Here is a 10884-nt window from a genome sequence, read left to right as displayed (position 1 = left end):
AATGTTCTTCAAGAATGTCTGATGGTTCTGATTCTGAATGCGCAGTTTGTCTCCTGCCTCTACAGCTAACTTTCCTTTTGATTTTTTTTCCTTACTACTCTAAAATTAAATGATTTTACATTCCCTGACTTAAGCCCTCTATGCCCCTGGGCACCTGCCTCAGCAGATGACGTTGACGGACTTGCATTGTCAATGTCATGACTAGTGGCAGCAGCTTCAGCACTAGTAGTAGCCTCCATTTCTATCAACACAAAGTGGGGTTGACCTTCACCAACAGTGTCGCACAAATGAGTCAGAAATATATCTAATAATTACACACTGCGGTTGACTTCACCGACAGCATCACACAAATGAGTCAGAAATGTATATAATAATAATTACACACTGCGGTTGACTTCACCGACAGCATCGCACAATACGTGCATGAGTAGGAAATAATATACTACGGTCTGACCAGCAGTGTCACAGTACTAATGAAAATAAAATTGTATAGTACACTGGGGTACAGCACAAACAAACAAAAAATATTTATATATTTTTTTGTAATTATAATTTTAGGCTTTGTTTTTTAGCTTTTATTATTTTCATTTTACACTGGGGCAGAGCCCCTGGATGGACAGACAGATCACCCCTTTTTCATAAACAGCTGACAGAGCACCCGTTTTTCAGATACCGCAGAGAGAGCACCCCTTTTTCAGATACAGCAGAGAGCACCCCTTTTTCAGATACAGCAGGCACAGAGCACCCCTTTTTCAGATACAGCAGAGAGAGCACCCCTTTTGTTAGATACCACAGAGAGCACCCCTTTTTCAGATACCAGAGATAGCACCCCTTTTTCAGATACCACAGAGAGAGCACCCCTTTTTCAGATACCACAGACAGATAGAACACCCCTTTTTCAGATACAACAGATAGAGAGCCCCCCTTTTTCAAATACAGCAGAGCACCTCTTTATCAGATACAGCACACAAGGCCCCCCCACCCGCCACACACCACCCAGTACTGAGACAGACACGTCCGTCCAGTACACTCATATAGAATCAAAAACCCGCAAGAATCAGACAGTGGAATGAAGATGTTTTGCCTCGATGATGTAATCAAGGCGAGGGGAAAAGCTGAGCCGGGCTCAGATCGCAAAGTTTGGGGGGGAAGGGGGGGGGGGGGGTTAGGTTCCCGGGGAACCGAACCCAATCATCTCTACTTTTAATATCCATAATACTGTAATTTACAGTAGAGCGCCAAATATTACATATATCATTTTATCTAATGAACCCTGAAGTTACGACCGATTAGGTGCAATGACATCAGAACACACGTCATTTACACAAATATTGTAAACAGCAGTCACTACATTTATTTATTGTGCAAAACTTACATAGTAACATAATCAGCAATAAGCAAAAGGAGGCTTTCATGTGCTGCAGTGGACACATATAGCACTTTCACTGCTGTCTGCAAACTGTTGAGGCTCCATTTAATTTTCACAATAAAAATTATGACACTACACCTCTAACATTGCCAATTTGGATATAGAGACATTTAAAGCATGTCGATCCTCCACATAGATCAGCGTTTCCCAAACTTGGTACCACGCTCCCTGACCGCTCACGTTTTTTTTTAAATAAACCGAGTATTATTCAACCAACAAAATGGCTGCATCTGCTGGTAGCAAATTAATTTGAAGTGAAAAACTAGGATACCATTTGTTCATACCTCCAAACTTTGTGAAAATGGGGTGGGGGCTGGGGTTTGTGGGCAGGCCTCGGGTGATGGGGGCGGGGCATCACGCTACGATCCCCGTTTTTTTACGTTTTGGGGGGGTGTCAGGTGCTGAGTCAGGTGTGGCTTTAGTGGAGTTTTGTTTGGGTGTGTTTTTTTTTTTTTAAATGGGCTAATGTGTGTTTTTGGTCATGCTTGAGCACCGGTTTACTTGCAGCATGACATGTTGGGGTGCATGGGTGCACTTACTGGCCTTTTGGGTGTGGTTTTTCATGTTTTTTTAAGTGCTGTTCATGCTTGAGCACTGGTTTACTAGCAGCATGACATGTTGGGGTGCAGGGGTGCATTTACTGGCCTTTTGGGGGTGTGTTTTTGTGCGGTGTGTTTTTGGTCATGCTTGAGCACTGGTTTACTAGCAGCATGACATGTTGGGGTGCCTTTAGTGGGGTTTTTTTAAATGAATTACGTAATGTGAGGTGCGCGGCTCTGTTTTATTTTTGGGGTGTTTGGTTGTGTTTTTTGGGGTAAATATGTACAACAGGAATGCCCAGGGACCAGCGCCCCAGAGCCTCCCCTTCCCCGCACTTCTCAGAAGAATTGCTGGACAGCACGAGGAGTGGGCCCCCGACCCAGGTGGAGGAGATGGACAAACAGGCATCCAACGAGCAGCTGAGGTCATCAAGGGACCAACAAAGCCGTAGAAAGAAAAAGAAAAGGCCAAGACAGGTAATTACTTTCAGCGCCTGCAGCCACACCAGTGGATGGCGTCGACCGGTCCTACGACGTTCCGTACGGACTAGGGAGGCCAATCTCGGGATCGGCGGGATCCCGGGATTTAGGCCCAAAAATGCCGGGATTTGATTCCCGGGATTGCATTGTGCATGTGCAACGCAGCAGCGAGGGAGGGTTGGTGTAAGTAACTTACTATTAGGCGGGCAGCAGCCATGTACACAGACCGCGGCGGCATTTCAAATGTAGCGCCGGCCGCCAGCCAATCACAGCTGGTGGACCGGCGGCCAATCAGGGAAGCGGCCGCAGCGGCTCCTGGTTGGCTGCCGGACTGCCCGTTCTGACTGGCTGACGGCCAGCACTACAATTTGAAAGGCCTCCGGCGTGCTCAGCGCGTCTTGTCCATGGCTGCCGGCTGCCGCCTGCCGCCCGTCTAATAGTAAGTGTAGTTTTACTGACACCAACCCTCCCTCACTGTGGTGCTCGCTTCAGCCTCCCTCCCGCTCCGCTTCCTACACCCTCCAGCGCTGCATCCTAGTCCCTACACTATACCCAATATCCAGCGCTGCTCCCTAGTCCCTACACTACACCCACCCTCCAGCGCTGCTCCCTAGTCCCTACACTACACCCACCCTCCAGCGCTGCTCCATACAGCCTCCGTGCTCCCTACACTTTTCCACTGCCTTCCACTCCTACTCTCCCTGCTCCCTACTGCAATCCCGGGATCCCGGGAATCCCAGGATTGAGCGTTTTTCAATCCCGATTCCCGGGATTGAAAAAACGGCCCGAGATTGGCCTCCCTAGTACGGACCAAGGGCACAGACAGCAGCAAAGACAAAGAGGAAGATCTGGGACACCAAGTCACTGCAGTATCTGGAAACTGCCGGAGCACCAGAAACTGCATGAAGCGTTACAGTGACTGCCGTAGACAGACCAATAAAAAGATGGGGATTCAGTGCCGACATGAGACCGCAACCGGAGGTGGTCCGGCTCTAAATTTCAAGTGGCTTCCCTGGTAGGAAGTTATAAAAAGGCGCTTGAACCCTGTCATGGTCCAAGGAGTTTGAGGAGGTGTGGACTCCACTCGTCCTGCTGGCTTTCAAGGCGTGATGGTAAGAATACATTTAAATGTGCTGTACTAAACTATTATTTATTGTCTTTGCTAATGTGTTTGTTCTTTTCCCTAGACGCGCCTGCCAGAGGTCATCACCTGCGCGCAGACCATCACCAGCGCACCAGACATCACCAGCGCCCAGACCAGCACCTGTGCACCAAACTTCAAGAGTACACAGTACATCGCCTGCGTGTAGGGCATCACCAGCTCGTAATCAATACTCCAGGAGCTCTGAGACTGTGACCCAAGAGCCTCAAGAAGCAGACATCACCCTTGTGGACCCATCACCTGACCTGTTTGAGTCGACAGGGTTAACCGATGAGACATTTCCAGGGTTTGGTGACAGCCGTGCCGACACATCCATCTATACCCAAGAAATGTCTCCAGATTTGAGGCCCAGAGAAGCTCCTGGAGCAGCGGCACCACAGGATGCAGAAGGTTAATATATGAATCCATTGTTTTTTTGGTCACTATTTTCTACTGTTTACTAACTTGTGTTTTTTGGGTGTACTTTTGCAAACAGAGGTGCCACAGACCAGCAGCGGATTCGCGTCAGGGATTGGTCCCTACTTCAGGCCGGATATGTTACAGGAAGAGTCGGATGACGAGGTAGATGAGCAGCAGCCCGCAGTTTCTACATCCCTGTGTAAGTAATTAGATAAAACAAACTTTTTTTAAAATTTTTTAAAAGTTTGTGAACCTTAAGACATATGTAGGAATGAGTCTTCTAATTTATTTCTACTTTTCTTTTCAGCTGCACAAATGCAATTGGTGACAGACGTACAGCAAGGGCAGGATCCCTCAAGGATTCAGAGGGTAAGCAGCCTGGCAACAGAGATGCAGGACCACCAGGAGAGTTTTCGTGATGTCATCAACACCAGACTGGAGGCCATTGAGAAGTCAATGGAGGAGATGGCCACCAGTATGGTTGAAATGCAAAAGGACATGGCCGACAGCATGGCTGAAATCAGAAAGACCAGGCCCGAAGATCACAGGGAGACTGTGGACGTCCTTCACATTCTGGTCACATCCATCAACCGGCTGGTGGAGAACACGGCATGCCAGTCACACAGCATTCACAACATGTTGGAGAGCCAGCGACATTCCACAGCCAGTGTACAGATCATCGCAAAGATACTCCAGATGATCTATGACAAACTCCCAGAGCCAGCTCAACAACATGCTGGTCAACCACCACATCCGCCACCACAAGCCACACTAACGCCTCCTGCCCTTGCTCCACCACAACCCTGGTATGGACAGTCACACAGTACCAAGGGTATACAGGGATGTACCCCAACTACCAGATGCCTCCACCACCAACACCAGCCTCAACATCTACACCAGCACGGCCACCAAAGCCAGTAAAACGCACTCACAGCCGCCAAGGACGCCGTCGCCACATCAGGAGAAAGAGGATCAGGATAGCCCCTACACACGATAGCGCAGTCGTATTTTTTCATTATTTAAAATGGTAATTTTGCTGCTTCGCCTTTTCTCCCTCCCATTAGTTTGTTTTTTTCTTTTTATTGTTTTAATTTAATATGTATTCCCCCCCCCCCCCCCGACCGGGTACTACCAAGGAGCTATGTTTAGACATACATGCGCGGGAATGTATGAGTGTGGTAACTGATGAAAGCTCCTTGTGGTTGCATATATGATAGGCCAAAGAGCAATAATCTGTTACCACATGTTTTTTTATTTTTTTTTTATAACTACACCTTAGGTTAAAAGTTGTGTAACTTGAGCATTCACTTTTGTGTAGCTTGAGCATTCACTAGTATTGTTTTAAATTCTACGCTCGGCACACTAATTATTCTCCCTCTATGGGTGTCGTGGACACCCACAGAGGGAGAATATGTCGGGATTGTGCCGGTCAGGATTCCAGTGTCGGTATTCCGACCGGCGGGATCTTGACCGCATCCCGGGGCACTGTAGCATCACTTTACACTGGAGAGGGTACTTCTGGGCTACTCCGTGAAACCTGTGGAAGAGAAAAATAGTAATAGTTACAAGGTACTTCAAAGTGTGACATCCCAACTGAAAAAGAAGAGCAGCTGCAGGCAACAACACACAGGTAACACTGACAAGAGGGAGGTAGGGACCCTGCCTCTCACCTGAAGGGCCTCTTTGTAACATGGCGGTGGGGGAGGTCCACATCACAAGTAGGCCATCATGGTAGAGGGGGGACGGTAGCATCACTTTACACCGGAGAGGGTACTTTGGCCTTGGGTGGGCTACTCCGTGAAACCTGTGGAAGAGAGAAAGGATTAATTTCAAGGTACTTGAAAGCGTGTCATCCCTCCTGAAAAAGAACAACAGGTACCAGCAACATTGCACAAACACAGGTTCCACCGACAAGAGGGAGGTTGGGTCCCTGCATCTCACCCGAAGGGTCTCTTTGTAACATGGCGGTCGGGGAGGTCCACTTCACAAGTAGGTCGTCATGGTAGAGGGGGACTGTAGCATCACTTTACACCGGACAGGGTACTTTGGCCTTGGGAGGGCTACTCCGTAAAACCTATGGAAGAGGAAAAGGATTAATTTCAAGGTACTTGAAAGCGTGTCATCCCTCCTGAACAAGAACAACAGGTTCCAGCAACATTGCACAAACACAGGTTCCACCGAAAAGAGGGAGTTTGGGTCCCTGCATCTCACCTTAAGGGTCTCTTTTTAACATGGCGGTGGGGGAGGTCCACATCACAAGTAGGCCGTCAACAGGAACAGGAATCCAAAAAGGAATCCGTAAACAGGATTCCAAAAAGGGGTAAACAAACCCGACTGGCAAATCAACAACAGGAACCCATCAACAGGATGCAACTTGGGGATAAAACTGTCAACAGGAAAAAACTTTGGAATAAAAAAAAAAAAGACACATTAATTTAATTAAAAATATGACACACTGATTTTACATGAAAATACAAATATTACAAGTATACTCACAGGCTGAGGAAAAATATGTCTGAATTAAATGACTTCTAGCTTCATCTCCTTCGTCCATACCCACAGGTGGAGCAGAAGAACGGTTCCCGTTGCGGAAAGCCCTGCGACGAATAGTCACCGGCAAACTGTTTGCGACACAAATGTTGTGTAGAATACAGCATGCATTAACTATGCCGCAAACTTTCGCCGATGAGGTTAAAAGAGCACCACCAGAAGAGTCTAAACTTCAAAACCGGCTTTTAAGTACACCGAAGGCATGCTCAATTACTCCCCGCGATGTAATGTGTGTCTCTTGGTACCGTTCTTGGGCTTCACCTACAGGATTAGACAATGGGGTCAAGAGCCACGGTCTGTTCAGATAACCCGCATCGCCTATGGAAAAAAGAAAAAGGTGGGTAATATAAAAAAAAAAAATAAGTCTTACCTAACAGCCATCCATCCGGCATTTTTCCTGTTTCAAAATCCTGAAACAGCAATGACTGGCTTAGGATGAAGGAGTCATGAGATGACCCAGGAAATCCCACAAAAAGATTGGTAAACTTCATTTCTGCATCACAGACCACCTGAACATTCATGGAATGGAAGCGTTTTCGGTTCCGAAAACATTCTTCCCAAAATCCGTGGCGGTCTGAATTGCATATGCTTACAGTCAATCGCACACAGAACGTTGGGGAACATAAATTCATTGTAAAAGCCTAATCTGATCTCAAGCCATCCACTGTCCGAATCTGGAAATTTGAGGAACTGGGTTGTTAATATGCGGAACGCCTTAAGGACCTGGGTTATACAGCGCGACAGTGTCGGCTGTGAAAAAATGCACGTTTGAGACAAAGTAGGCTGGAATGTGCCTGACGCCAAAAAATTTAATGTACCAGCAGTTTCTGGAAACCACTGACTGCATGATTTGTCCGTGCACAAGGTTCCAGGTCTGGCTCCAACAGATCGTAGAGCAAATATATTTCATGAGCCGATAAGTGATCATTTTGTATGACCTCGAACTCGGAGAGATCCTCCAGTACACACCTAGTGCGATACCGGTGTGGACGTGGAAATTATGCACGCACTCACTCACCCAATGCAGACATTTGCTGACCACGATCCTTATCTTCAAGAGCCTGTTTATTATCCACACTTGCCACGAGCATGAACATCACAATCTGCTCAGAAAAAGGCTCCATTATTGTAGTCAGTGTAAAAAAATATGATATATATGTTAAAAACGCAGATTGCCCTAAAAAAAACTATTCCACAAGAGAGCTGACTGTACTGGCTGCTCTTCTCCCTGAAGTCTCAAGCATAGGAGTGGCTTTGGAGAAGTGTAACCTGGGTAAAACTGTGGAATCATGGGTACATTTCTTCACTCAGCCCAGTACAGAAAAAAATATTTGGGGAAAAAAATCTAAATATAATAATTGGGTCATAAATACAAAAACCAATTAGATAATTACTTCAAATATAAATATATATGCGGGTGAATATGGGTAGGTAGGGGCTCTGGCGACCAACTGGTGTTTATATAAAAAAAAATATATATTTAGCGGACTAAAATGCAATTTATAAAGGACATGATAAAAAGACCTTTTTTGTAAAAGAATAAAAACAATTTATTTTGCAAAAGTAAAAAACACGAATTTTTAGAAAAACTGTTTTTTCACAAAACTACATATATGATAAAAATGTAGTAAAACAGAATATATACTAAAAAATGAATATGTAAAAATCTTAAGACATAAAAAGAATAAAGTAATTTGTAATTATTAAGAAACAGCTTAACTTAAGATGGAGGGTCATACAGGATATCCCAACGCGTTTCGTCTATCTGACTTCATCAAGGGGTAATGATTGAATGTGCAGAGTAGGCTTATATACCTACTGATAAGGGGTTACTAGTTGTGACATCACTTCCTGTCAATTAACAATGTAAAAGTGTATCGTATACATAGTTTATATTGATAGAGAAACAATGATGGAGCAATACTATTAGGCTAGGGAGAGGCATCCCATGACAACTATATAAAAAAACGAGTTCAGTAAGATCTTTAAAAATGGTGTAGTGAATAGTTCCTATTGTTATTGCGCACTTCCGCCACACTTCCTGTATCGGCGGCTGCGAGGTGCGCATGCGCGAACGCCCCACTTCCGGTATCGCGTCTCGACGAACGGCTGTGTTCAGAGCTTCGTGCCCCACTTCCGTCCTTAATGTTCTGTAATTTGTGCCCCACTTCCGGTATGCGTGTCCGGAATGACACATGACGCTTCTTCTTGTTTGACAGCGTCTGGAGAGTTCAGTGCATTGTCGGCGGCCATTTGAGCGGAGTCCCTATATGCAGACGTGGATTCTCCTTGCATTTTATTTGCTCGGTTACATAGATAAAAAATATAAAATAAGGTGCAATTAATATCGTTTCGCCTCGAGTATTCCTAAACACTTCATTAAGACAATTATTACATATGGGGCATATAAATATGTCCACTTTTAGTCCAAGGCAATAAATTAAGTTTCTTGACAGTGGAAATTCTGTGGGAGTTGTTTTCACAATAATGGGGTGGGAAAAATAAATATCTTTTAAAAGCAGTTTAATAAATATAGACTATTCATATTGGGAAGATATATATTTTTTTTGTGTTATATACTGGGTGAATTAAAGTGGATTATGATAATCGTGATAACATGTGCATATACAGATATATACATATATGCATATACATATCCTATGTATATATATCAAGTTTGTACAGATGTGTGCATGCACCTGTCCGTGCCTTAGTGTGTGCCCACTAAGCTGAGTGATTATGTGTGTACGTGTATGTGGGCCCTAGTTTGACACATTAGTGTTTATTATTTTTTACAGTACTTTAGCTTCCCAGGTGGTCTCCCTCTTGGTACTGTTAAAGCCCGACACTGCTTAGCTTCCAAGATCGGACGGGTTTGGGCGTGGAGCCAGTGTGGTATGACTGTATCTATTGGCTTTAAACAAAACACTCATTCTTGTGTCAAACATTTTTATTGTGCTATGAATTCAGGTGCACATATACATTCAATGTGATTAAAGTGAGTGAGGATAAAATGAGATATTTTTTTTTATTTTTATAAAAACCTTATAAAAATGGGGCAATTTCATAACCCTCATTGAATCCTGCCGGGTGCATCGTGTTAAGCTGGTAGATCCAAAACATTTCTCTTTGAGATAGTTTGTTCGCCAGATCTCCGCCTCTTTCCCCAATCTGTACGTGTTCGATCGCTTTAAAAGTTAAGTCTTCTGGGTTTGAGTTGTGTTCCAAGATGAAATGTCTGTAGATGAGGTGGTTGTCGAGCTTGTTTTTGATGCTCCTGATGTGCTCTTGAATTCTTAGTTTAAGCGTCCGCTTTGTTTTCCCCACGTACTTCTTCTTACATGTACATTCCAATAAATATATGACAGAGCTACTGTTACAATTAAGGAATTCCTTTATCTTAAATTCTTGGGTATCCCCTGAGTCAAAAAATGTTTTTCTGTTTGAATTCAGGAACTTGCAGATGTTACATCGTCCGCATTTGAATGCTCCTGTGCATTTCAAAAATGTTTGATTGGTTCTTTCCTTAGTGGTGTCACGTAACATGCTGGGTGCAAGATGGTCTTTGAGACTTTTGGATTTGCGAAAGACTATCTGTGGTTTTTCCGGGAGGATTTCTTTCAGTACAGGATCCATAAGTAAAATCTTCCTATGTTCCCTAAGGGATGATTTGATATGGTTCTCATGATGGTTGTAGGTGGTGATAAATGCGGTGGATTCCTTAGGGTCTTCCTTCTTTTTATATTCTAGAAGGTCCTCCCTCTTTAGGGTATTTGTTCTTGCAGTGGCCTTGTCCAGAATTGATTTTGGATATGACTTCTCTTCAAATCGTTTTCTGTAAATGGCTACCTGTTCATTGCAGTCCTCTTTCTTGCTACAGTTCCGCTTAATTCTATGGAACTGAGAGTATGGGATGTTGTCTTTCCATGTCTTTGCGTGGCTGCTTTGGTAGTGGAGGTAGCTATTAGAAATTAAAAAAAAAAAAATTAAGTATTTAAAATTTCTTGTCAGCTAATGACAGAAAAACTTGGCACAATGAAATTGTCGAAAAGCACCGATACCGATTCGACAATCTTCAACTGAATATACTTTTGTCGAAATGCCGGCTTTTAAACATTACAGACAGTCGATTGTCGAAAAGTCAAAAGTCGAAACTGATCCAACAGGTTTTTTGTCGATAAGTGCCGTATTGAATTGTCGAATACAATTCGACATGGTTTTTTTGTCGAAAAAGCCCTGTTTTTCGACAAAAGAAGGCATTTGACACTAATTGAATATACCCCATAGAAGGCATGTCGAAGTTCAAGATTCTTTTTTTCAATATA

General features: G+C 44.2%; 1 pseudogene; it reads right to left on the bottom strand.

Moving 5' to 3' along the window:
- Positions 1 to 9348: 9348 nt before the first annotated feature.
- LOC135051685 (5S ribosomal RNA) lies at positions 9349 to 9468 on the bottom strand (annotated as a pseudogene).
- Positions 9469 to 10884: the final 1416 nt, after the last annotated feature.

This window comes from Pseudophryne corroboree, chromosome 2, assembly GCF_028390025.1.
Source record: "Pseudophryne corroboree isolate aPseCor3 chromosome 2, aPseCor3.hap2, whole genome shotgun sequence".
In the NCBI taxonomy this organism is placed as follows: Eukaryota; Metazoa; Chordata; class Amphibia; order Anura; family Myobatrachidae; genus Pseudophryne; species Pseudophryne corroboree.
Note: the sequence above shows the minus strand (reverse complement) of the source record. Positions and strands in the feature narration are given on the sequence as shown.